General features: G+C 40.4%; 1 long non-coding RNA gene across 1 annotated transcript in view; it reads right to left on the reverse strand.

Annotated features, from left to right (window-relative positions):
- The window catches only part of LOC113132230 (uncharacterized), a 45,604-nt gene extending 25,307 nt beyond the window's left edge, over positions 1-20,297 (reverse strand). Inside the window, exons 1-2 of the long non-coding RNA XR_003295871.1 lie at positions 20,203-20,297; positions 9,599-9,720 (exon numbers count right to left, since the gene is read on the reverse strand). This is a non-coding gene — a long non-coding RNA (uncharacterized LOC113132230). The remainder of the gene's footprint in view (positions 1-9,598; positions 9,721-20,202) is intronic.
- Between the last annotated feature and the right edge of the window lie 7,000 nt (positions 20,298-27,297).

A 27,297-nucleotide genomic window follows, 5' to 3' on the forward strand; every position in this document is an offset into this window, starting at 1 on the left:
TTTGACTGAAACTGTTGTTTTCTTCAGCTTATACAATTTAATATTCTCCTGAAATACCTCACATTAATGAGAGCTGTCCACAGCACAGCAGTCTGTTGCTGGTTCAGTGTTTACTGACTGTCAAGTACGACAAAGCGACCACTGTGCAAAACTGTTAATCTGTGACGTTCTGTCCAACATCTCTGGCATCGAGCCATCATTGCAGTGGTTAGTGGTGTTTCTATACTGCTCAACCAAACATCACCTGAAAATTCAAACTGTTCCTGCCTTGATTCTTCGCGGAACATATTTTCAGTGTCTGTGGGTGTTTGTGATAATGCAGATATCATCCTGATTTGCACACATTTGGTAGCTACTAAAAGAAAGCATAGCCTGATTTGGGAGATTGTGACATAACTGAAGAGACATCAGTTTGATATCTTCTAGAGCCCGTGTCTCCATGAACTAGTCACTGGGCCCCTACCTAATTAAATGTAAATCATTCTGGTTTTATTAGCCATCGCTGTGGAGCTCCAGTTTGCTCACAGTACTCCTGCAGTTTTTAAGTCTGCTGCTTAGAGAAAGTGACCTTGCATATCAACTCCGCTTCCCATCTGGCCAGCCGGATATGCTGGAGAAACATTTGTGCAGGACGCAGGTAAAAGATTCATTATTTAGCCCCAGGAATGGGCAGGGAAGGGCCTTTCCAATGGCTTTTACCTAACTACGCCCCCTAAAAGCCTTCCAAGAAAAATACCTGCATTACAGAGCCATGCTGCAGAGAAAGTGTATTCACTATAGAAGCACTCCCAGTACCTGAATAAAAGATGAAATATTGAACATAGACTGTGGGGTTTTAAGTTTATTATTTAGGCCAAGGTGGTCTAATTGCCCTAATGCAACGGAGTTGATTTTTTTCTATCAAGGTGGAGCCTGTTAGTTTCCAGAACCCTACTAAAATGCAGGACTGTGAGGAGACCACTTTAGAACCCACCTATATTTTCAGTGAGGATGTAGAGTGGTCGGTGCTGTACATTCAAGGTAGAGACATTAATTACTTTTTAATTTGTAGAGAAGGTTTTAAATTTTTCAGACCAGGGCTCTTTACCTGAGGCTACGAATGGTTGGGAGGGAAGATCTAAATCTAAATGTAGAAGTTTTTAATGTAGAGGACTATCATGCTGTCTTTATTATTAATGACAAAAGCACTGCTGCCATCAAAACCAAATAGACCCAGAGGAACTATCCACAGTAGAGTGTATCATGAGGTAAGTTTTAAATTCCATTAACTAATTTTACTTCATCTTGAATAGACCTTTTAATTTTTTTTCTTTAACTCCGTGTTTTAGCTCAGGCTAATACTTCTACCTTGTTTATACTTTCAATCTACAAAGACATTTTTTTCAGTTATAGACAAAAAGGGAATAAAATCTGAAATATTGAACATAGACTAATCTATTTACTACACTACCTCACATGTAACAAACCATAGATGACAGATTAAGATACAGTGTCAACTTATTACCAGCCCACTTTCTGTGTCTGACTTGATTGGACTGAAGTGTTTGAAATGAAAATGTAAAATTTAAAAAGGCCCTAAAAGCCAAATTTCTCAGTCACCTGCTTCTGAGCTGTTCCACATAAACACAAATATCTTTGTAAATTACAAAAATTGCCCTTTTTTCCCAACACTGGGTTGAAGTGGGCATGCACAGTTTGGATTTTCATTATGTCACGTATTTTTGAGCACCAATTAAAACATGGCGACGTTTGAATCAAAAGCTGATTACAGATGTTGTTTGCTAATGTCTGATCAAACCACACATTCACAGGCTGAATGAAGCAGATCAGCTGAGCTTTCATGTGTTTAACAGGTGCTGGCGAGTTGCATAAAGTCGTCCGTGTCTCCAGAGGGAGCTGTGTGAAGTCTGATCAATGATGTCACATGAGTCAGAGTAGGCCCGGGTTGGAAACTATAGCTTCGAAATGAAAAAACATCTGGGGGTGTTGAGTTTGGCAGCCCACTCCTCATTTCTACTTGAAGGCTAGATTTGCATAACTAGCATAACACACCCTTAATGGAGGCAACAGGTTTTGACACAGAAGCAGTAAAGAAGATGATATCTCTGGTTCTGCTTCAGTGATTTTTTTAACCGTCTCGCAATTTCTGACAGTGCAATGCTAAATCAGTGGAGTATTGGTAAATAAGACTTCAGAATATTTATCTCCAAACTGTAATTTAAATTGTTACTTATTTATATGCTGTAGGTTTATTTATAGGTTTATAAATATTTTGTGAGGCAGGAAGGTATTCAAGTTTCCAAGTCGGGTCTTTAGGGGCTTTGAGTTTCTTTGGCTCGTGCCATTTACAGTATTTCTTCCAAGTTGGGTTCCAAACAGACAACGCTGAAGCCTGAACACCCTCTACAGCAGATTACTCACTGACTTCTACAAGAGTTTTGCCCTGAAAGAAGGCTGGAAGAAAGAGCTAGAAACAGAATGCAGTGAAACAGAGACCCTGGCATCACCTCTCACAGTCCCTCCTCCACCTCCTCATGGTTTGCGCTTGACATTTCCCAGTAATGATGGGAATTTTCTCTCTTCTCCTAGCAGGAGTCACCCTTCCTCCCCTTTTCAGAGGCCTATCCCGCCATGCTGAGAGCCACACAATCACTCTGCACCAGGGCCTGAGAAATCCAGGGACGCCAGGGCCCTATGAAATCCGACAGAATGGCTTTTATCCCCCCTAAGATACAGTACAAATCATCATTGGTTTTATCTCAGCTGGGGATGTCGATTTATCTAAATGGGCTTAGTCCATCTAGCTGCCTGTTTTTCTCTCTCTCCCCCCCAACACCAGCTCCACCCTGACACCCTCCCTTCTTCTCATCTTTTGCCTCTCTCCTCCCAGTTCTCAGCTTTTCTTTTCTTCCTCCCGCCCTGATTTGGTGAGGTTTAGATCCTTTCGATATCTGAGTCCTTTGTTCTCTTGAGAGGGAGGGGACAACAGAGGACGGGGCAAGTAATGGGATTGGTACCCTGCACTGGGCACCAGTTTTGTTCGAAGCCTGCCTTACTGGCCCAAAGACAAGTGTGTGTGTGTGTGTGTGTGTGTGTGTGTGTGTGTGTGTGTGTGTGTTGCTCTGAGTCCCTTTAGTGTGCAGTGGAATGTACTTAATCTGCCTGCCTTCATAATGCAAATGAAGCTCCCTGGTCCCAGCAGGGAGATACTGCATGTGTGTGAGTGTGTGTTTGTGTGTGTGCGCATGTGTCGAAAAAGAGAGAGAGAGAGAGAGAGAGAGAGAGAGAGAGAGAGAGAGAGAGAGGGTTGTAAAACAGCCAGGCCCTTGACAGAGGATGCTGGAAAGCTCTGGAGGGGGCATCAAAGAATGGGCTAAGGCTTCTGTCACACTACTACAATGGCTAGAGACCAGGCCCAGTAACACTCACACACTCACACACTCACACACTCACACACTCACACACTCACACACTCACACACTCACACACTCACACACTCACACACTCACACAGATATGACATAATGCAGGTGAAGTGGGGGAATGACAGCAGCTGCATATTCCTCTCTTCCCTAAACCGCTCAGCAAAGCTACTAAGCACTTTCATATTTGTTAACCAAGTCATAAAATCTGTGGCACATACAAAGACCACCCAAAAGTTTAAGCTGATGATTCCTATTTTCTCAAATGAGTGTCATGTACTGTATTTATGGTAAATGTAGACACACCAAGCTGGAGTCACATCCTCTTTAAACAAATGTTTTCTAAGATACCTGGTCATTATTTTCTGAATAAATCATCAGGTAAGATTAAAAATGATTGTAAGACCTCACTATAAATAAGTTTTTAATGTTTCCTTGTTAACACGGCCCTCGGTGTCTGCAGGATTCATTAGATAAAAGACTGGGCACATTACTTTGTGTGAAGGAGTAAAAATCCTTTCTTTTTTCTTTGTAACTTAACTCCACCTTGTCCTCTTCTCCATTAGCTCCCCCCATATCATCCACATTTTTAAGATCAAGGTCAAGGCAGATTTTATTGTCCCAGAAGGAAATTACTTTTGTAGCAAGGTTATGGGAAATACTGTCTCCACATGGCAACTAGAACTATAACATGTGGGTACAAGCTAAAGTCAATACTGAACAAAAAAAAGAAGCATGCAAACAGAAATGTGCATTTGTTGAAATACTGTAGTAAATTATGCAGAGAAGAAGACTGCCAAATACTACAATACAACCTAATATACAGTATTTACTGCTGTTGACATTACTGTTATAATGTAAAGTGCAGTACATGCAGAGGAAGACGACGTAAAAACTCAAGATGATAAAAAACAGCCCGACTTTTAACAAACGCATAAAGTATTCAAGAAGTCACATTCACAGATTTTTACTGCACATACTATTAAAATGACATGTAAACAATGTAGACTATAGAATATCAACCAATTATTACTCTGCCTCTACTTATTTACTTGTTTAAATGTCTTATGGTTTTTATTATTAATTCATGATCTTACAGAAACCTTTTTAAAACTGAGAACGACCAAAGGATCAGACACATTTTACTCCTGATGCCAATAATGTGGCCAAATCTATTAAAAGCAAGAGAGTTAATTAGATTCAAAGATTAATTAACATCTTATCTAATCTAATCTATCAAAGGGCTAAAGATAACTATCTAATTAACAATAGGAGTGAAGAACAGCGACAAAGTTTTCAAACAAAGAACTCAGTGTTATCTTCAACCGTCACTTTTTCTTTCCCGGTCTATTGTTCTCTCTCTCATCGCTTGTTCCTTCCTTTCTATTCTTCCTTTACGTCCCTCTCTTTCCCTAACACACTCTCCGCCTCCCCCCTGCCCCTGATGTTTATTGATTTCCAGAGTTCATGCAAGAGCATCACTTAATGCGCTTGCTTTCATGTCCTGCCTTTGTTGCCAGGGCCGCAGCCCACGATATTGCAAATTGATCCGTCTCTAGCCGCCACCCTTTGTCAGGGTTTGTGAAGTGAACGACTATTACATTAGCCCACTCTCTGATTCCTGCCCAGCCCTCTCCACTTCCCCCCTCTGAGTCTTTCACTCATTCTGTCTTTTTCTTGTCATTCTAAGGATGGCACAGGCATGGCTAAACACTGGTTTGAGAACTGATTAGCGAGCTACACGCCTGAGTGACTGCAGTGATGAGCTCCTTGAGGTTTGATGATGTAGCCAATAAACGGACACTTTTGATTATCTGACCTCTGACCTTATCTGTAACAACAACTCCCCACCCTACCCTCCCAGCTTTCCTCTTCCTCCTCTTCGTTCCTTTCAATCCTCCTTTTCTCCATTGTCCTTCTCAGGTGACAGACTGAAAATGAGGTCATGCTTGTGTGAACATAAACAAGGACACACTTCCTCAAGGGCACGCCATCCTTGAAATGATTCAGTGCAGGATTTTATCACCTCTGGGAGGTACAAGACGTAGAAGGAATTATTTTATTTAAAGTCATTGTTATCTCCCAAATAACAAAATGAGCTTCAGGTAATACACGGTAATGCTGACTGGTGCATTGTTGCTGAATTGAAAGAGAGCAAACTCATTTTCAAAAGGTTTTTCAAAAAGTTATGCGAGTGAAAGCTCTGGGATGGAAAACTTCTATGCAACTTGTGATAACCTGTCCCTTTAGGCATTGGAAGTAAGTGGACTCAGAGATGCAAGACAGGCATCCAATAATAAGGTTTTCTCTCACTTCGCTCCTGCCCTGGACAACTTGGCAGGAATTTGGAGCGAAGACGAAACACCAGCACTCTTTGACTTGCCTGGGGTCTGACTTCAACATCCTCCTGAGCCGATCTACAGCAATTCCTGAAGCCTGCGTTCCTGACAATGTAATTGCCTGGTGGTGTATTCTCCCCAGCTTAAGGCAGAGTGCCTGTAATTAAGACTGGATGCCGAGGACCACCACCACCACCACCACCACCCCACAACATACACATATGCATACACAGACTCCATCACCTCCCAAAGCTACTGTTGTCATTGAGAGAAGAAATCAAGGGAAGAGGCTGCAAATGTTTGCAGCGACGGCAGCCGGGGACGGGGGGTTGTGTTGTGAGGGTAGAGGCTGTACAGGGGGTTGTTTTCAACTGAGTGAGGTTTGGGGTGGGGGGCTGAGAGGGGGGGGGGCGATAAGGGGATGGGGGACTGCGGCACAATCATCTTGATTTCTTGTGCTGAACGATTACATGCCATGCTAATTGCTAGCAGAGGGATCTTTAATAAATATTTCATTCGGCGCAGCATCATTACTGCCTAATGTCGTTATTAATCTCCGCCGGTAATTTCCACTCAGGAGAAGAGTCTTAGTGAGAGGAAAGCAGTGTTTTTCCCCCACAAGGAGAGAATAGAAGAGTGAGAAAGATGGAGGAAGAGAGAGAATTAGGGAGTGATACTGAAGAAGTGCCATTACATTAAAGTTATGAGTGGAGAGGGGAGGACAAATGAACGAACCATGTAGAAGAACAGATAAAGAACAATAAAGAGGGGCAGAGGATGTAAGGAGGGGAACACAAAGAAAGTCTGAATGAGAATGTAAAAGAGAGGGAACGAGAAGTTAACTGAACAACACAGGATGGATAATCTGAGAGCTTACATGACTGCAAATATTGTTTCAGACACATGTCATTTCCTGAGAGGCCTTTCCATCAGTGAGATCATAGCTACTAATTCGATTTGTACATGGGTGGGGGGGGGGTGGTACAACTGCCCCTGTAGAAAAAGATTTAGAGTAAAAGGCTGGAGCTGCCAGACATGACTTCTGTGGTGTCAGCAATCAAAAACTGCCCACAGATGTGTCTTTCAATCTCACTCTAGATCTGCTAGTGCTTTTTATACTCAGCATCAGAAATGACTCCATCAACTACATACCATGATTTCCACATTAACCGTTTATTATTAGCATTTCACACTAACTGATAAAGCATCTTTAGCTTTAATCAGGAAAATCAGTTTGTAACATTTTCAGAAAAATGTCTGTGTTTTGCTCATGTGTATTATAAAATGGTGATTCAATTACTTGGCTACTTGGCTCCTGACTCCACATTTATTATATTTGTGCAGTTCTGGGCTCCAAGTGTTATGGAGCTTGTGCTTTGGAAAAATCTTTCCACACATCAAAAAATATGTTTTACAGCTGCATAATTTGCATAAACTATGATAGCTACAGTGGCTGAGAAGACAATAAACGGTGCCACCAACAGAAACTCGCCTCATTAACAGAAAAGTATAGGAAAGCACATCAGAAGTGGCCACACTGCAACCAAATAAATGCAACAAAACAATACAAACTTTTTCTCTCACATCTAAAACTGGCTCACAAAGAAATCATAAAGAATGCAAAATGTCAGAGTAGTCCAAGACTCTGCTGACAACACACCCTATGTTATTTGCAGACCAACAGACAACTATGCATGTTGTGCAAGGCATCTCTGTCTTCATGCAGTTTAAGACATTAAGAAGGCGTGAAAATGGCAACCAGCTAAGCCTTCAGCAAATAGCAAACAGCATTAGCCACCAAGGAGACACTGCATTTCGCTCATTCCCATATCCATCTGTGCCCGCAGCTATGCTAGCTAACTGCTATCAGACTGGCTTATTCACACACATTTTCCACAGCTCTAGTGCTTTTTAAGAGCAAAATTCAATCTTTGGTAAATAAGTGAATTTGAGATGGAGCATAAGCACAGACTAAAAAGCAAATCCAAAGCCATGTTGGTTTTTATCTAACAATGTATTTCATGGCTGTTTTCCAAACTTTTATGAGAATAGGTTATGAATGATTACCAGGAAAATGATTATACGCTTTGCATGACATTTCAGTAACATATCCATCATATGTGGCCATAGACAGTGACAGTAGGGTTGGAGTGAGATGGAGTGATGGCTTGAAAGAAAAAGGAGTGATTTACTGACTTACAATAAAAAAAGAAGAAAAAAAAAAAAGAGGCTTCAGCTAAACCATCCATCTACCCTGTCCTCACTCACTCTCTCCTTCACTCTGCTTCCATCTTCTTTTCTCCCCCTCACACACAGATGTGCAGACGCACACACACACACACACACACACACACACACACACACACACACACACACCAGAGTTACACAAGCGATGGCATTGCCCCCAAAGAAAATAGAGTTGTGTGTACCATCCAATTATCTGTCAGGGGTGAATAATGGCCCCAATAATATATTCACATTGCCGTTGCCGATCAATTTTTAATCAAGCTGAGAAATATGGAGGAAGTGAAGCTAAAATGACCCACCAGGAACTCTCCCATAATGCCTCAGCAGAGGAGTCCCTAATTTTGCACCAATCAAATTACCTACTCCCCAGACCCCTTCCTCATCTCTCCAGCCCCCCCAACACACCGTTATCCCACAAGCGATAATGGTGCCTCCCAGTGTAGAGCAGACTAATCGCTACAACTGGCTGCTCCTTTATAAGGGCAGAGGTCAGGAGGCTGTGGCCTTATTACAAAACTCTTGGTTGATGATGAAGTGATTAGCTGTTACTAGCTGGATAACATGTATATATTAACACATTCTAGTTGCTTTAACAGGGAGAAAGAAAGACACATTTATCACACATGTTCACAACAGTTAGTGCATGAACATAGTGAATGAGGTCTGCAGTACAATTCTACAATGTTCAAGTAAGGAGGTCAAGAGTCTATAGGGACTCCAGTACCAAAATACAGTAATCATTAAGCAATGAAAACACATTGTCATGCATTTAAAACCTGAATTTTTGGCCAGCAACAAGCTGTAAACACGACCTTCACCTAAAGTATTATCACTTATAAAACTGAGATTGCAAATCTGAAAAGCTTCCCAACCCTAAAGCCAAACTGAATGTTCTCTCTATGGACTGAAAAAAAAAGGTTAAAACATTTTGGGGAATGGCTCAGTTGGATGGTAATTTTATCTGGCTTCATCTTCATAATAAAACAAACTGTAGTCATTTATCTCAATAATAATATATGGTTAAATATTGACTAGTACTTCTTTAAATTAAGCAATTACAAAATTTGTTCAATATGTCATATTTTGTTTTATATTGGATGGATTCATAGACTGATTATTGATATAATGGAGATTTGGTCCCATATTGTCCAGATGTAACATCTTAGAATCAAAGCCCTCCTGTTCTACTGGCACCAAGCACATGTTCATCTTGGTGTGTAATTTTAACTATCTTGGCTAAAATGAAAATACTTGCTGGGAATTAAATAGAAATTCAGTCTTGCTTTATGTAAACCATCCCATTGCACAACACACTACACTGTTAAACCATATGGCTGTGTAAACCATATGCACATATTTCATGGTGTGGTCTACAAACAGACTTTTCTTACATTAGTTTCATACTGGCTAAACCACATTCTCTCTCTGACCCATATGTACTCATTTATAAACACAATACACATACATGCAATTCCTATATGTATGTCTATAAACTTACACAAACACACACAATAAACTTCTTGTCTGTTCACTATGTGAGTAAATTCAACCCTATAGAGCAGGCCCCAGTGTGCCTGAGACGGTCACGTACCTCTATGCAGTGCTGGGGCAATCTGCAATGAAAGCTTTCCCATTTGTAATAAACTGCAGCCTCTCAGAAGAGCAATCCTAGGGAGACTCCACCGTACTCTCTCCTCACTATAACAACAGTGTCTGTAAAACAAATGAGCAGGGAGGTAATTGCAGACAAACAAAAATTACATTTCCAATAAAGGTTCTTGTCTCTTTGGACTCCCAGAAGCCCTTAGCCCTCCTCAACTGTTTAACAGCCTTAATATACCCTCTCATCAGCTTTCCTGTTGAGAAGCCGCCTGAGAGAGACTATCAGAGTACAAGCAGAGCTCATCTAATGTGAACAGTTTGAGGTTTTAGTGGTTGAAGTGTTTTGGGCAATTAAAAGGGGAAAGTGATGGTGGGATAGATGAATGAAAGCATTAGACAAAACTGTTTACACGACCAGAGCTTTATACTCGAAGACATTCATGAGACTGTGGTAAACAGTTTCACAATAAGACACACACTAAGAGTATGGAAAGATGAGCAACACAAAAGGCTGCAGCATATTCAGATTACAGGCTCGCTAAAAAGACGATTATTTGACTGAATCAGAAAGGGTAAGTGTGAAATCTACTTGTCGCAGCACATTAAGGTGTTCTGAATGAATTCTAACGAGAACCAACTTAACCATCAGTCCAAAATACCCACACGTTCCTTCAGCAGATATTGGACTTTCAGTTTCAATGAAACATGCTGTGTGTTGCATTTTCATATCTATAAATAATTGCTGATGGCAAATTGACAAGCAGCTGAGTCAAAAACACACCACCACGTATTTCCAGATTGAGCTTTTTGAGTTTATTTTGCCTGTTTGGTCTTCCAATAATCTAAAACTCAAAGACATGTATAACTACAATGAGATGAGGGTGTTATTTTGTGCTGTTACTACACAGAACAAGGTAAACTACACAAACACTACAGCACACACAGGCACGACTGCCAGTTCACAAAGAAAAACCAGTGGTTCATGACACATACACTCACATAGTAAGAATTCCACTGAGTGCAGCTTTAGTCATCTCCTCCCTGCAGCAGTGAGATCAAATCAGTCTGTTTATCTGATAGTGAACCTCACATTAGGCCAAACTAAAGGTCCCTGCTCGGCTTCCTTTTATCAATCCCTGCAAACGGTGAACTCCGTGGCCCGGGCACTCACGAGGGGGCAAATTGATTACAGCCTCTGGGCAAAACGGCAGTAAGCCCACAGCTCTGTTCATTCCATTATGAGTCCCGGAGCCATGTGGGCCGAGGTGGCTATTAGCTACAGATTCTGGATCATATCCTCAGGTATTATTTGATTTTGTAACAGTGCTGGGTTGAATGAGAGGTGGTGTAATCTGAGCTTAGATGCAGGGGTAAAGGATCATATGACCTCAGTGGTGACTAAACAGCCCGGGTCAAAGCTTTTAACGAGAGGTTACAGGAGTTCATATTGGTTTGACATAATTTACTTAAAATGGCTGTATCGACTGTGGTGGAGGCGGAACAGGCCGTCGGTTACTCTTAAGGAGCAGACCGCAGTACATATGTCGGATGAAATGTTCTTTTAAAGGGTTGTGTAAATGTGTGTGTATTGATGTCACTACAGTATGTGTGTCTGTGCACACATCAGCCTGTGTTTACCACTGTTATATTATTCTGTTTAAATTTACATGTGTGAGAGAGAAAGAGAGAAAGTCTGTGTGCAAGTGTGACAGTGAGGGAGACGAAGAGCTAACAGTTTTAGGGCATTTCTGTCAGTGGTGCTGTATGACTGTGGGTCTTTTGTGGCTTCCTGCAAACTTTAATGCTTAAGACGGGTTTGATGTAAATACTCAGAGGAGACAAAGATGGGAAAGTCCCTGAGATATTTAACTGACTAATTCTTCCACCGACTTTTCTTTCTTTTTGCTTGACTCTTTCTTTACTTTGCCTCAATCAATCCACTGTGGCGGAAGAATCTGGGAATCCGGGATATGCAAAACAAACATGCCCTTTTCCTTCGTCGTCAAAAAATAAAAGAAAAATGTGTGAGTATGTGCACCGCAGACAAGCACACGCACATATACACACACTTCCACTTAACAAACAAACCCACCTTTATGTTAAAACTTTGCTCGAGGTATTTAATTTCTCGAATTGGACTCATCCAGGACCTGACAAGTCTCAACTTCATTCCCTTCATGAGGCAGGAAATTAAAAAATGGATTTGAAACTACTGTCTTCCAACTAAACCAAAAAGGGGAAAAACATCAGTGTAACTGCTGTTTGGCACAGAAACATACACAGAGTTCATCAAATGTAATTGTGCATTTCTAATTGGCTTCTGAAGTCAAAACTTCAACTTTCCAAAAATAAGTCATTGTATTCGATTTTGTTCAAACATGGTCAAATGAGTGAGGTAATAACTAAATATTTAAAAGAACTTCTGAACTTATTTTACTGTTGTCCATAAACTATTATTGACAATTCATCAGGTTTGGGTGGCTGTTGGATGCTGTAACCCTTTTTACCCTAGAAATGATCTGCAGATTCTTCTCCTCCTGGGTTTGAAACTGTTTTACAGTATGGATAAAACAGTAATGTCATAAATTCCTTTTACTGTATCATAAGTGCTTGTGGCGTCTGTAATAGCATGTTTACTTTAATTAATTCACCCACCATAACGTAGTAGTGCTTGTTTGCATGTGGTTATATTAAAGATGCTCCTGATGCTTCAAACACTTTGCATTCTAGCAGTTTACATATCAGTGAAATCGATTCGTCTCCTCCTCTGGGTGAAGAAATTACCATAAGTGAAACTAAAGAAGGCTAAATCTATTTTGTCTTAATGCTCTAAACTGTAGCCACAGTTTGCATTTAAGGTGGATGAGTCTGTTTAAACATAACATTTTGACCCCTAACACTCTAAAAGGCCCTTTGCTGAGGGCTGTTAATGTAGATTTAGTCAAATAAACAAAAAAACATTATTTATTTAACTCAGACCTGTTTAATGAGTGTCAGGATTACAGCAAGTCATTATTTCCTGCTTTAAAACTGTGCTGTTTAAACTTCGTAAGAGTCTGAGTTCACAAAACTTTACAAAGCACTTAAATCAAAAGTTTCTATGATTACCAGCCAACAGAACTAGTCTCAACTTGTTTTGTGTGCCGTGTAGTTTCCTCGCTGAGGGCAGGTGAGTCTAGGGATTATACTCTACTTCTGACACGTATTTAAATACTCCTTTGCATTGTTTTAAACAAAACTTGCTGGGAGTTTTACCAGAGAGCAGTTACTAGAGTGCACCCCCCCCCGTCCGATCCAACCGTCACACACAACACACTGAAGTGTGAAGTACTATGCATAATGCACATACAGGATAAACATGTACTGCAGATGTAATTTAATCTGAAACTTCCTCTATCGACTGTTCTCATAGCATCTTGAGAAAAACACACAATACCTGAAATGGAAAACTGACCATCATCATTTGTGCATGCTGTTAGATCATGCACACTAATTGCAAAGTAGGACGTATCGGCCACATGTCTGCATTTCCATGCATGCACACCCCAATAGACTGGCGGGCCCTCCCTCCTTCCTCTTCTCTGATGTGTTTTTCATGTTAACACTTTGCAGTGCCTTAGGTACATTGTGTGGTTTCCCACCATACACGGCCCTACCAAGCCCATTTAGAATGTCTTTATGGGATAACATCGTTTTTATTTTTCTATTAATCTTTTATACTTTTGTGTTCGCCACCATTTCTTCTTTTATGGGTTTCTATTTTCCCTCAAACAATTTTCTTATGTGCTGGTTTCTCTTTTCTGTTCCCTTTGTCTTGAAAACATGCTGCTTGCTAACCTGTTTGCCTTCCACATGAAACCTTAGTTTAACTTCCAGAGAAGGACAAGAACAAATGGATGAACCAAAACAATATTTACAGACTGCTGATTGTATGGAATTATTTTGCTGCTTTTTATATTATTTTTACAGCCATTACACTATTTGAGGTACATTTTCTATACTTCAGCACCTCTAATCAAAGTTCAAAACATTATCTACAGCTGTTACTGTCAGAAATGTGGTCTGCAAGATTGGGCCTACAAAAATAAGCTCAATCATTTGATGCAGTGTTGATTTAAATTATCCAACAGTATACTCAAATACTGCACCGCCACTGACGGGAAATACTAATCACTGGATGATTTTTTTTAGTTTTTCAGCCCAAACACAGGACACATCCATGACTCACAGTGTGGTTATTAGTGCGGAAACTCCAGGATCAAATTGACAAAGAGAACTATCAAGTCTTCAATTGTCACAGAAACAAAAACTAACCAGCAGAACCATAGTACACACACTTTGTTTTATAACTACACATTCACACTACTCTTTTCTGGACTCAGTGCGTTACAGAATGACCCTGTTGCCCTTCCAGGTGTGCTTAATGTGTGTATGTGTGTGTGTGTGTGTGTGTGTGTGTGTGTGTGTGTGTGTGTGTGTGTGTGTGCGCGCGCAGCTCCAGGGGAGAAAACACGAGTGGATGGGACCATGGTCCTCTTGGGCAAGACCTATTCACCCCTCCCTCCCATCACTGCAGGCTAAGGACCTGACAGAGTGTGTGTGTCTCTGTGTGTGTGTGTGTGTGTGTGTGTGTGTGTGTGTGGGTGTGTGTGTGTGTGTGTGTGTGTGTGTGTGTGTGCGTGTGTGTGTGCGTGTGTGTGTGTGTGTGTGTGTGTGAGTAACACCTAGAGTTATCACCACACAATCAAACCTGTCACTAAACTTGCAGCTGTTCGTGTCATGACAGAAGATGGTTTGCATTTATGGCTTTGAAAGATTTTTAGCCATGCTGGGGGCATGACCCTAGGGATGGCAATGTCGCTCCATCTGTCCACCACCTACAGGTCTTTTCAGATCCACACTGAAACTAGATGGATTGCCATGACATTTTGGGATGAGTCCTATCGTCTCTGATGATCCTGTGCTTTTTTCTGTATCACCACTGAGAAGCTAAAAAAATTGTCTAAACAAATGATGGATAGATTGTCATGAAGTTTATGTCCCTCGCGATGAACTACAACACATTTTATAGAACAAAAATGTAATAAGTTCAATACTATTTGACTAAATACCTTCAAAAACCATGACATTCTCATTAATCTCAGCTGAAATGTGAGCATCTCTTAAATACTTCACAAATTAACACCTCACCAACAAACTGAGTAATAATCAATGATTCAAAGATGATGGCTCCAATCAAACGAGCTACTGAAAGTTAAAAAGGGCAGGTGGGTGGATCAACCCCTCTCATCTTTTCCTCTCGTCACCTCATGCCAATCTAAATCTTGATCTGACTGTTTCAGCTGATGAGGAAAACTAAAAGCTTTGAAGCATCGGTCAGCCAGGCCAGGCTCCTTTACGCCACCCCAGCAAAGTGATGCCACATCACATCCGACACCCCAAAGACTGACAAATTGATCCCCTTGTATGGCCATTGATTGGGTTGGGGTTTGAACACGCAAGTATTAGAAGGAAGGGTCAGGATCAAGATGTGTGCCTAGCTCAGTTCTTTTGTTATGAGAATCGATGATCTGCCTCCATGGGGGAGATTAACCCTGTCAGGTCAGGTGAGGAGTACAGCAGGACTCTACCTTATCTTATATATGTCTATAAATTACTTATCCAATATATTATTTTAATATGTGTTTATGAGCATATTCCATCTTTTACCTTGTCTTGTATTTGAATCTAACATGTTGGTGCTATGCTGTGTTGTGAAAGGAGGTTCATGAAGGGTTAAAATAAAAGAGCGTGCATGCATTTGTTTGTGAGTGTGACCTTTTCTGGAAGAAGTGTGCATCCCTGAGACAGTTGCTAATTGGCTCTGCTGGAAGGTGAGACTATTAGCAGACACACACATGCCCACATTTTCCCCAAGGCCAAATAAAACTCTGCGTGTGCCATCTATCTCAACTACAGTTTCATACACTGACACAATACAGAACAGTGCAAACACTGTTCACAGAGAAACAGAGTGAAGAAAACCAGAGTGGAGGAGCATGCTGACTAATAATGGGCATGCATTTAGAAACCACACAGTCTATTCACTCCAACTGCCCAACTGTAACAAAATCTGCTTATCACCATCTCTAAAGTCACTAATCCACATTAAATATTATGCAATCAACATAAACTCAAATGCAAAATCAAACTGCAGTTTTCCTGGGGTTTATGTGTTACATCAAGATTCTTCACAAGTGTAGAAAAAAAAGAACTGAAGAAAGAAAGACAACAAGGAAAACTATAAGAGAAAAAAGTGAAAACCTAAGCAGGAAAGGAAAAAGAAAAAGAAAGGAGACAGGAGAGAGGAGAGCAGAGGAGGTGAGAGCTGAAAGCTTTGGCAGGGCCAAAGGAGGCCACAAACAGACCAGTGCTAAAGGGCCCAGGACAAGTGTTGCCATGTCCCCCTGAAACCGCGGAGGCCGCTGGGTAATGAATAAATAAACACCCCCTCCAACCATCTAGCCTCTTCCTCTTCCTGCTCTCCATTTTTGGCAGCCAGCACACACACGCATATGCATAGACACACAGAAACTGGCACATGCACATAAACAATACACAAACGCATGCATGCATGATTGCCATCGGCCTCACAGTCCAAATACAGACTCTCAAACAGCAGGTTTTGGGAAGCACACTCTCTGTGATTGTGTGTGTGCATGTCCTACAGTATACATCCAGCTGACCATGTGCCAGAGTATATTCCCTGCTTTGCCTAGTTCATACTGTTCATCTGTATGCTTTTTATTTGCCCATCCATATTTATCCAAGGTGGTGTGGAGACATTTGGCTGGCTAAGCCAAGGCCAGGCAGTCTCAGTACATTCCCACACTCATGCCATGTATAACCCAACTGAGAAATCAGCCACACGCCAATGTAAAGGCATGCAGCAACGCCATGCTTAGGAAAACAAGAGACAAAGAGCTGTAAGAGTCACAGAAACTATGTCTCGGCTCCACATCGCCTGGTCTGATGGTCAGCAAAAATATTTTCAATTATTCAACTTGGCAAATTGAGATGTTAGTCAGAGCAAGGGCCTTTAACATAAAACTTGTGATAGTGTTAAATGGCCCTCACCACTGCCTGATGAAATATAGATATTTTGTTTTCATGAGGATTAATTTGTCACTACCGAGTTGTTGTTTCTACAAAGGCAGAGATCCACTCCTGTTAAACAGTAACGTGAGAACAAGGAGGTTGTGAGTTGGAGAGTGAGGGCCAGAAGAAGCAAACATATAGATCTTATAAACCAGGAATCATTGAGGCAAAGTAATAAACACACTATAGCACATACTCCACACTGGTTTGATTTGTATGGGATTACAGTATATGGTATATTCCAATGTTGTTGCAGCAAAGTTTTGCATCAATTACTTTTGTTCACGACATATGAAATGATAAAATACTGGGCCCATCTGATTTTTACAATGAGATGTCTCCAAAATGCCTTTTATGTGACGATTCTGGGTAAAATCATATCTTCTCATCCATCATAACATCTGTAAGAGGCCTTTTATAAATGGTCAATCAATGTAACTGCACAGTCACTGCTAGCGTGTGAAATTAAGGGGTCTTCATCAAAATATATTTTCTCAAGAGTTCACAAAAATGGCCAAGGAATTAAATATCAGGGTATCTGGCATGAAACTTGAGTGTCTCCTCAAAGATATCCAGTTTTTTCATGTACATTAAATAAGCCTCGATGAATCACCACAGATGATGTACTGAATAAGCCTAGATGTCCTGGTGCTGTGTTTTTAAGCAGAAAACAAGAGCTAACACAGTGTGAAGCAACAGGGATGTTTGTCAGACAACAGTAAGAGAACACAAATCACTAAAACAACAGAATGATCTGATGACTTTTAATACAACTCCCTGAAAAGATAAATGTCCCTAAAATCACACCAGACCCTCCAAAGTGAATGTCCTTCCCTAGTATGAGCAAAGATGTACACACACCATCTACTTCCCCTCATGCTACACAGACACACTTACAGCTCCCATCACAGAGAAGATTATATGGCAACCTTGACCTGTCTGCCCATCATAAATTATCACACGGCCTCCACCGGCACCTCATTCTAGTGTGTCATCTGTTTGCGCCCACAACCACTATTACACAGCATCAGCGCCTTGGTGAATCCATAGCATGTATTACATTATGTTTTGTAATGCAAGTGAGCTCCTGTTGTCCTTGCAGATGGGATATAATTCTGCACTGACAGACACAGGAGGCAGTTACCAGGATTTCTGTGGTGTTAAAGCTGCATGGGATGATTCTGCAGATACACAGCAGCAGATGATGCCAAATTTTATCAAAGATAAACGAGCAAATTTGCAATGTGGTTCACAGAAATCATATTGCATAGCTTAATGGTGCAGACAACAGAGATTCTAGAGTTGCAAGAGAAACAAACAAAAAAAAAAAAGTCTGCATCCAAGTTTCGATTTGTAACTTTCAATTATTCACCGCTATCATGTCTTTATTATAGCTGGAGACAACTTAAAATACTGTTGCATTTTTGTGGCAGGTGAAAATACTTCCAGAAAGCATGCCACTGTTTTCCCTCCACCACGGCTACTTGCTCCTGCAGTGCTGAAATAGTCATCAGGATGGAAAGGAGAAAATAAGAGTGTAGTGGGAGGTCTCATTTTATGATTTAGCTTTATAAGACTGGTGCATCTTAACAATATATTGTACTGCAAGCAGATTTAATTGAACTAGGCAATTAAAGTGATTCAAATGCTTATCATTAGACAGGAGGACCAGCCACAGTCAGTCAAACATTAAGAGCTAACAGGTACAGAGACAAAGTGTTTATGTGCTTGTGTGCAAGACTGAAATGCTGAGCAGGAGCTTGATGCAAAAGACAAAACGCTTAACATGGAAAACACACTTTCATGCTGCGCGGATGCTCTTTGATTGGTTCATTCATCAGCGCTTTGACCTCCGCTACTAAAGCATCAGCAGATAATGTTCGACATGCAACAATCAACATTTTCATCAATATAAGAATAGCTGTCACAGTAATTACTGCAAGTGTCAAGTAAACAAAGTAGGGGGTCAAATTTCCAAAAGAGAGGTATGAATCATGAATTAAGTGTTTGGTTCACTTTAACCTTGGGTGATTATGGTAAACTAGTGAATGTGCCTGTATTCTGTGCATGCATATGCATCTCCCTCTGTCCTACACTTTATATGGATGCAAATGACAATCTGACTGTCTATATGGATGCATACAGACATTGAAAAGTGTGTGTGTGTGTTATCAACATTTGTTCTCTCTTCTCTCCATGCTGCTCTGCTCCCACAGTGCCCCTGGGACCCATCTGCCTCCCTGTTATTAATTCATCAGGCTTAACCATGCAGCACTTTATGACTCTGTTTGGACTGACGAACTATCACACACCCCTGGCTCTCTCTCACTCTCTCTCAGGAACATGGTATTGAAAAACAATATCTGTCACTGGATGCTGAACCTGCCTATTGTGTTGTCTGTTACACGTCTTGGCCCCTGTATGTGATGATCATGTAGCTATGTTAATAATAGTTAAAACCGTGTGTGTAAGTATAGTATGTGCTCTGTCTCTGCATTGCTGTCATACATTGCTCAAAATCACCACATCACTCAAAAACGATTGAACTGAATAACAATCAACAAAACAGATTTTCTTATTAAGGGCCTAGAATAATATTTCAGAAGGCCACAGACGTCTTTTGAGCAGCCCTGAACTCCACGGCATTAATTTACTTTATTCCAACTTTGTCTGCGTAGCTAATTCCCATCAGGGAAACTATTTTGGCTGAAAACTCAGCTGATTGTGACCATGTTCAAAATAAACTCTTTTAAAGAAAGAAATCTAAACTTTGCACTGAAGGATAATCTAAGAATCAATCAGTGCCCTTCACGTGAATACGTCCTGATTGCCATGTCTAAACCTATTCCCGTCAAAGACAGAGAGAAGAGATCTGAGATTGCAGCACATCAAAAGACTTTATCTAGCTAGTATTATGTGGCTGTAAATAGCTGCACCAAAGATACAAAACACTCACTGAGCACTGAGAATGTAGAAGTGGAGCAGGAGGAAGAATGGGGGAGAAAAATAAAGAACTAAAAGTCTTGACTATCCCAGCTGCTCAAGAGAAGATTCCTTTATAGGTACCAAAACCAATAAACAAAATAATATCATGATTTTAAAGTGTGTAGTAAATGAAATTATCAACTTTGCATCCTTGCAGCTAAATGTGACGACCTAGTCTCTTAGATAATAAGTTGTGACTCACGTCGCTCCCTGCTTCCACTGTTGACTATCTAATAATAATCAAAATGCCATAACAGCTGTCTTTTGACTAGTAAACAGTGAACAGCACAGACCAGACCAGTCTGTGTAAATTCTGTCCATTTTATAGAACTATAATAACCTGTTTTATTTTACAGAGTAAATATAACTTACATGTCTGATATTATGCTTATTAAGCTACTTTGAAACGACCACTTTCATTCAGAAAAGATGAGGACTCTTATTTCACAAATAAAACAGGCGACTACTTACTTTCCCCTCCACATTGTCCCTCAGGGGGCAACAGCAAAGGAGAGGACATCCGGGGGGAGTTCTTCTTGGTTCTCCAGTGGCTTACTACTGGGGCTATGCTGCCCCCCAGTGGACATAGTTTGAACACTGCAATGAAGAGAGAAAGGTATAAGCACATGGACAGGTTTTGTGCATGTCTTGCTCAAAGACACTTTGACATTAAACAGCAAACTAGAACAAAAAAAACATAATGTTCGTAGTGAAGCTAAAACATAGTTGTCTCATGTCCAATTAGCCTGATTAAATCTGCTTATTGAAAACATGTGGTTTGTCCTGTTCACATGTTATTCAGGCAAACTGCAACACACTGTTCAGGTTATGCAGATGCTTTTTCCTTTAATTCATTTGAACATTTAAATAAACACACAAAATTACATCAGTAAATTACAACAACAAATCAGAAATTCATAAATGCAGTATTGAACAAACACACTGTTTCTGCAGCCCACTAGCGCGCACACGCACACACACACACACACACACACACACACACACACACACACACACACACACACACACACACACACACACACACACACACACACACACACACACACACACACACACACACACACACACACAGGCACTTCAGTCAGAAATACCCATGATACTGTAAGTCATTCTTTTATATATATGTGTTGACAATACTCTTGTTTGATTCTTGGAGCTTTAACATATTTCCCACCTTACAGCCTCTACAGAACAAAACGATTGACAATGTTTGAAAATGGCCCCGACAATGTGATTACAGATATGACAGTATGCCAGTTGTCACTTCAAGCCTGGGAAAAAAAAAAAAGAGAGAGATGGGAATGCAAGAGAGAAACCGAACATCTTTGGGAGAAAACCATGAGAAAGACACTCTCTGGAGTAGAGAGGAGTGAGAATAGTGAAATGACATGGTTTAAATGGAAGTGCAGAAGTTGGAGAGGATACAGGATGAGAAGGGAAATGAGAGGAAGAAATGGTATAATTAACTGGAGGAAATTCAGGCTGAAGAGAAAGGCACAGAGAGACATGGGGATTTTGCCACAGTGACTCAGTTGGACAATGACACAGAGAGACAGGAAGGAAAGAAGAGAACTGAGGGTAAAAGCAGAAGAAATCTCATTAGGAAGCACTGTGACAATAAAGCACAATGTGGAGCCACTCCCTGATGTGTGAAAGTAAATCTTGATCTCTTATCTAGGAGAACACAAACAGTGTGGTGGCCATTTATGTCCCCATTCAACCTCCACCAGTCTCTTCCAGAGCACACATTTCAAAAGACAGAGGTGTCTGAACACTTAAGAAAAGAATAGCTGGAAGTTCTAGCATTTCTAGGAGTTTCCTATGAGTTTAACAGCCCAAAACTATTATATAACAATCAAGCACATACTTTATACTTTAAAAATCAAAATTAATAACAGCCAAGATACAATTTTTTTACTCACAATATTCTCCACACTAAACATGCAAGCATTTCAGTTACAAGCAATTACAACCTTAAATGTGTGTGAGCCTTAATGTCAACACAGCAGAGACAACACACAGCAAATGAAAAGTAATTTTCTGACCATTTAAAGAAGTTAGAACTGTTTTCTTCCCTCAGTCACATTCTCGACAACACACAAAGCACATTTCTTACATATTTGTTGAATATTGTCTTGAATGTGAAAGAGCTCATTATTCTAATGCAGTATACTTTGAAATGTAATCCAAGCACCTAAAAACTGCACAAGTACTTTAAGTATGAGTTTCTAGGAATGCCCATTGGCAAAACTGAGGCAGATATACACAGTAACGCACTGTAAAAGTATCTACAGACACATGGGACGAAGAAGGAACAGGTACTTTGGTGGCATTTTCTCTTTTTTCAAATAAACAAACGTCTTCTATCTCCTCGAGTAAACTGCTGTTATCTCTCCATTTCCTGCCCCAAGCAACCTCACTTAGTGCCTTTCCCTCCAGGGAGCCTTTGCTTGGCAAACAGGGCTGTTTATTTTAGTAAAACGGGGCCTCACTTTAGCTGGTTCTCCTAATTAAAATGTTGCAAAAGCGTTGAGGAGTAGGCATTTTATTTAACAGCTAATTGTGCTGACGCTAGGGACTGGGATATTTTATGCATTCACTTTCAAGAATCTTGGGGAAAGGAGACAATCACAGACATCCACAATCACACACTTATATATACACACACACAAAGACACTCACACAGGAGATCGGTTTCCAGCTCATTGGTGAGATGCATTTTAAGCAGTCAGGAGTATCGAGTTAATCAGTGAGAATTCTGTGGGGGAATATCTGGTTGCCTTTTAACACAGGAGGATGCATGTATGATTAACGCAATGCTTCCCATTGGACTGAAGAGAATAATTGTCTTGTTTACCAACAGGTGTTTTTAATCTAGTCACAGGAATTAACAATCCTTGTTTGTTAGTGCGCTCAGGGGTTGTCATGTTTGAGATCTAATCACTTGTCGTTTTTTCTCGTCAACAGCTCGTGTCATCCTAATTGAATGTTTCAACTCAATGAGTTTTCTAGGGTCAAGGTGTACCTCCAGAACATGCTTTCTTAGAAGTGAAGAACGTCCAGACCAACCTAACGGCCACTGGGTTGGTAAGAGGGGGGTACCCATCACCCCAGGAGCTTGAGCTCTTGAAGATCCTCTCATTTTACCTGATGTACACATCCAGTGTCTTTATTTTAGGTTTGGCTGCAAAGACTAGAATTGCGTCTGTTTGCATGTCTTCCTTTTGGATTGTATGTGATTGTGCTAGCTCTAAAATCTGCATTGCATTCAGGCTGAACACACTGAAAACCGACAACTGCAGCAGCCCAGACAGAACTAATACAACAAATTTATATCATTGATTCATTTCTTGATTCACTCTATAAAAAGTTACAAAACAGTAAAAACACACTTCATCATTTTCTCGTCTCAAATTGCTTTTGTCCAAAAGTCAAAGGCTAAATATTTTTTTTAACTTACAATTTTTTTTATGTATTTATTGCAGCATTATTATACTAATAAATTCATGTTTTGGGGCCGTCCCCTACAGATTCCTTTCAGCAGACGTGATGCCAGTGGGAAATGAATTTCTCACATCGTATTTTTTTTTTTTACTCCGTTTGGTGGATTTTCTGTCATTTGAGCAACCAGACAAATAAAGCAGAATACCTTATCTCTCCCAACAATAAAAAGCAGCAGCAGCTTTTTTTCCTCCTATCACTTTCTTCTAAAACATGTGGGTTGTGGTCTTCAGTGGTTTAGGTGGTCTGGAGAAGGATGGTGTGACTTTGGTGCAGGCAGAGGGGAGGGGGCTCCTCAGTGAGAGTGAAAGCTTAGCTTGTATTACCTTTTCACACATCAGCCTTTAGCTGACAGGTTGCTAAAGCAAAGGTATTTTAACATCCAATTTCAACAGTTTTGTGGGACAATCGTGCAAAACTAGGGGTGAAAATGAAAATGGAGAGAAACTGACCTAAACTTGGGACTGAATGGGGGTTTTCTTTTCTGTCATTTCTTTTATCCAGCAAAAAAATAAAAAATAAAAAATACAAGTACCATTACCTTTAATCAAGCGTGTGTCTCCCTGTCATTTCTCACCTACAGTATACTGTAAAGCACAGATACAGCATGTGATATATGACTTTAAGACAACAGTACCTATACTTTTTGGGGCTTATATTTAGCTGAAACTAAGAAGCTTGGACAAAATAAATCTTAGAATTAAACACAGCCCTGTTAACACCTTAAACTAAGCCATTTACACCGAGTGGCAAAGTAAAAAACGACATTCAGAAACAGTAAACTCAAACAGCTCTCATTCATTTAAATGGATCAGGCCAAACACTGGCAAAAAGATGAGCCTTCCTCAAAATTTATTGCAAACGGCTATGCTGAACAATCAAATAAATGCGAGCGCCCACTCCTAGTAGATTACAGTATTTCATATTTCACAAGCTGGAAGGAACGTATTGGAACCAGGCAGCTCTTGAGGAAATCGTGCAATTTAAACATCACACAAATTATACTGTTGATTTTCTTGTATGTATAAGATTAACTGAGATAAACTTTATTAATCTCCAAAGGGAAATTATTATGTCACATATGTGAATGTATGTGGCTCATGTTCCAATTAAATCTACACATTCGTGGCAGTTTAGGACCTCAACAGCATTTATACGATATTCAGACACATGTCACAACAAGAATGTCGACCATCAACACAAATGATCAGATCTGACAAAAAAAAAAAAAAAAGATCATTAAGGCATATAATGTAACACAGCCTTATACAAATGTGTGAAATCCTCACAACTACTTGTTCTCTGTTAAGGAAATTAAGCGATTACTTTAAGGAGTAACCTCTATGACGGCTGGTTATATGAGCCGCCCAGAAACTGTGAACAGAATCATCTATGCAGACCTGGCAGGATGGTTAGCCGACGAAACAAACCGCATTTTAGTTGAAGAGATTATCTCCGACTATGAGACACGAAGCCGTTGGTGTTGACTGAACAGTGTGTAGACTTTATTCTGTCCCTGCTGGGGAGCTAATGCCAGCTAACAGCTGCCTGCAGATATCAGGCTGATGTCTTGTCAACACAAACTGTGCAGATGAATTAGTGAGCAGACTTTAAGTTTCTGTCCCGTCTGTGCTCAAAGTGCTAATTAGAGTAGATGTCTGCACTTAGTTTAAGCACCTGCTACTAAGAGTCCATGTGCAAAGCTCTGCATAGAACAGCATTCAGTTTTTTAAAATATGCATAATGATGATGTCCTTGTAAGTGCTGTGCTCTTTTTATTAGTCTTTCTCAACTCCTTTGCACATATATCTTAAAAAGTATAGAGGTGTCATGTTTTAGTCACTTTGTGTTTGCTGCAGAAACAAATACACCATTTTATAACATGCAACCTATTTTACATTCATATTGAACGTAGAAGAAATGTAACTTCCTAGAATAAATTCTGAGAAAAGCTTCACACAATATTGGTATTTATCTGATGTAACAGAACCATCAGGAATCCAATCAACTTCAATCAACTTGAAATTAAATCAGTTCTGGACTTTGTAATTCAAAATTAAATTAAATCAGGAGATCAGAGCCAATATCCAGCCCTATTTAAGAGACCATCATCATCAGACCCACCAGTAAAATATTTGATCTGCTTCACTTTTCACATCCAACAATCACTCAATGATTTCCTTTTGTATATGTAATATTTAGAATATAATGAAGATCCATACCAGATTGAAGCTAAACTTTAAAGCTCTTTAAAACCCTCCCCCGTCCAACGAGTTCAGCAACATCCTGTTTAGAAAAGGGTTAGTCAGGATTAAAGAGTGTTTCTATCACTCTTATCTAGTGTTTGAGCACTTGATCATGGAGGCGTGCCCTAATCCGAACATCGATGCGGCTCCATCAACACGCTCTCCTGGAGCAACTCGCCAGCAAAGGGGCCGCTGGAGCTTATTTAGATGTGGCCACACACTCCCAGCCTCTCAACACACAACATACACACATGCACAGAAACACACAGATCCCTTTTTAAAGAACACTGTTCCTGCTGCTGCTCGCTTTGATAGTTGATGTCAAACGTCTAATCTCATAAACTTCTGCTTGTTCTCTGCTGACAGACTCAGACTTAAGGTCTGTGAAGCATCTGTGTATGTCTGCGTGCACATGCAGGTCTGTGTGTCGCACTGGGTTTGTTTGGAAATCTAAGTGGGAGCTTAAGTCAGGTTGGTTGATCACCAGTGGATTTGTTTACAGCAGGTTTTAGGCAGAGATGATAAGCTGTTTATATCAGATCTGTCATGAATAATTGCAAATGCTTGGCCCTTCTGATTTGTGCAACATCATAGCCTACATGTGATGGGACTTTCCATCAGTGTTAATATGTAATCAGCACTTGTTTATCTTTTTTTTTTAATTTCTCTTAACATTGCTGAATTTCTATTTGGGGATTAATTAAATTTATCTAATCCAGTAAAATTGACACGGATCATCATAAATAATTTTATTATATATCTGGTTTTATTGTGTTGTCACAAATAAAATATGACTAAATACATTTTTACCCGGTGAATGTGTCAATCTCAGTTTATGAAAAAATTTGTGGGAACGTCCAGATCTCCAATAGTCCTTCATTTACAAAGATTAAGGGTTGCAAGATGATTTTGGGAAAGTGAAAATTGAAAATAAAATAAAAAGATTTTTGCCATAAAACTGTCTGAATCTCTTCTAATTGTTTTGGTTCCCTTGTGAATTTCACCTCTTCAGGCCTCTAACAACTATTCATATTATGTATTGGTGCAATTTGATTTAGGGCAACTGCACTGCATTACACTGAGTGTTTCTGTTACTGAGCCTAGAACAGCACCACAAACTACATCTTCTGAAATGACCACACAGTTGAATGAACACCTCTGTTTGGTCATAAAACCTGAACATTATCACCTTCATGAACGGAGGATTTATTGCAGGACGGCTGCATCGGTTTGAGCTTGGTGTACCTAATAAACTGAGTGTATGTGTGCCTGAGAACAAGGCAGAGATAGACAGACTATGGTCAATCGAGAAAAAATGACCCTCTGCTTCCCTTGTGGGCCTGCTGGCTATTTGACAGGACTGTATATCATACAGCTGGATGACTTGTAATTGCAAGTGACTGCTGCATGTTTCTCAGAAGTGGTTGTCTTGTGTGTGTTTGTGTGTGTGTGTGTGCGCGCGCTTGCCGTGGATTCTTTAGGAAATTGCTGTCACACACGCAGGGGCTGGAGCCGGGGCCTGGCAACAGAGACAGGGTCTGGCTCCCAGAACCATTACTACGCCTGCTGGAGCCACGGAGGCCAAGCTGTGTGTGAGAATGAGTGTGTGTTTTGACAGTACTGCTCGCTTTCGGGGGCCACGCTGGACATGTTGGCTACATGTGTGAGGGTGCAGTTACCTGTGTTAGCATTCTGTTTGGCCTGAAAGAAGATTTATTAACGCTGACACTTCCCCCAAAATATTGTCACAACCTATGTCAAATTATAGAACAAAGGCTTTTTTGAATCTACTACGTTA

This window comes from Mastacembelus armatus, chromosome 15 (assembly GCF_900324485.2).
Source record: "Mastacembelus armatus chromosome 15, fMasArm1.2, whole genome shotgun sequence".
NCBI classification, from domain to species: domain Eukaryota; kingdom Metazoa; phylum Chordata; class Actinopteri; order Synbranchiformes; family Mastacembelidae; genus Mastacembelus; species Mastacembelus armatus.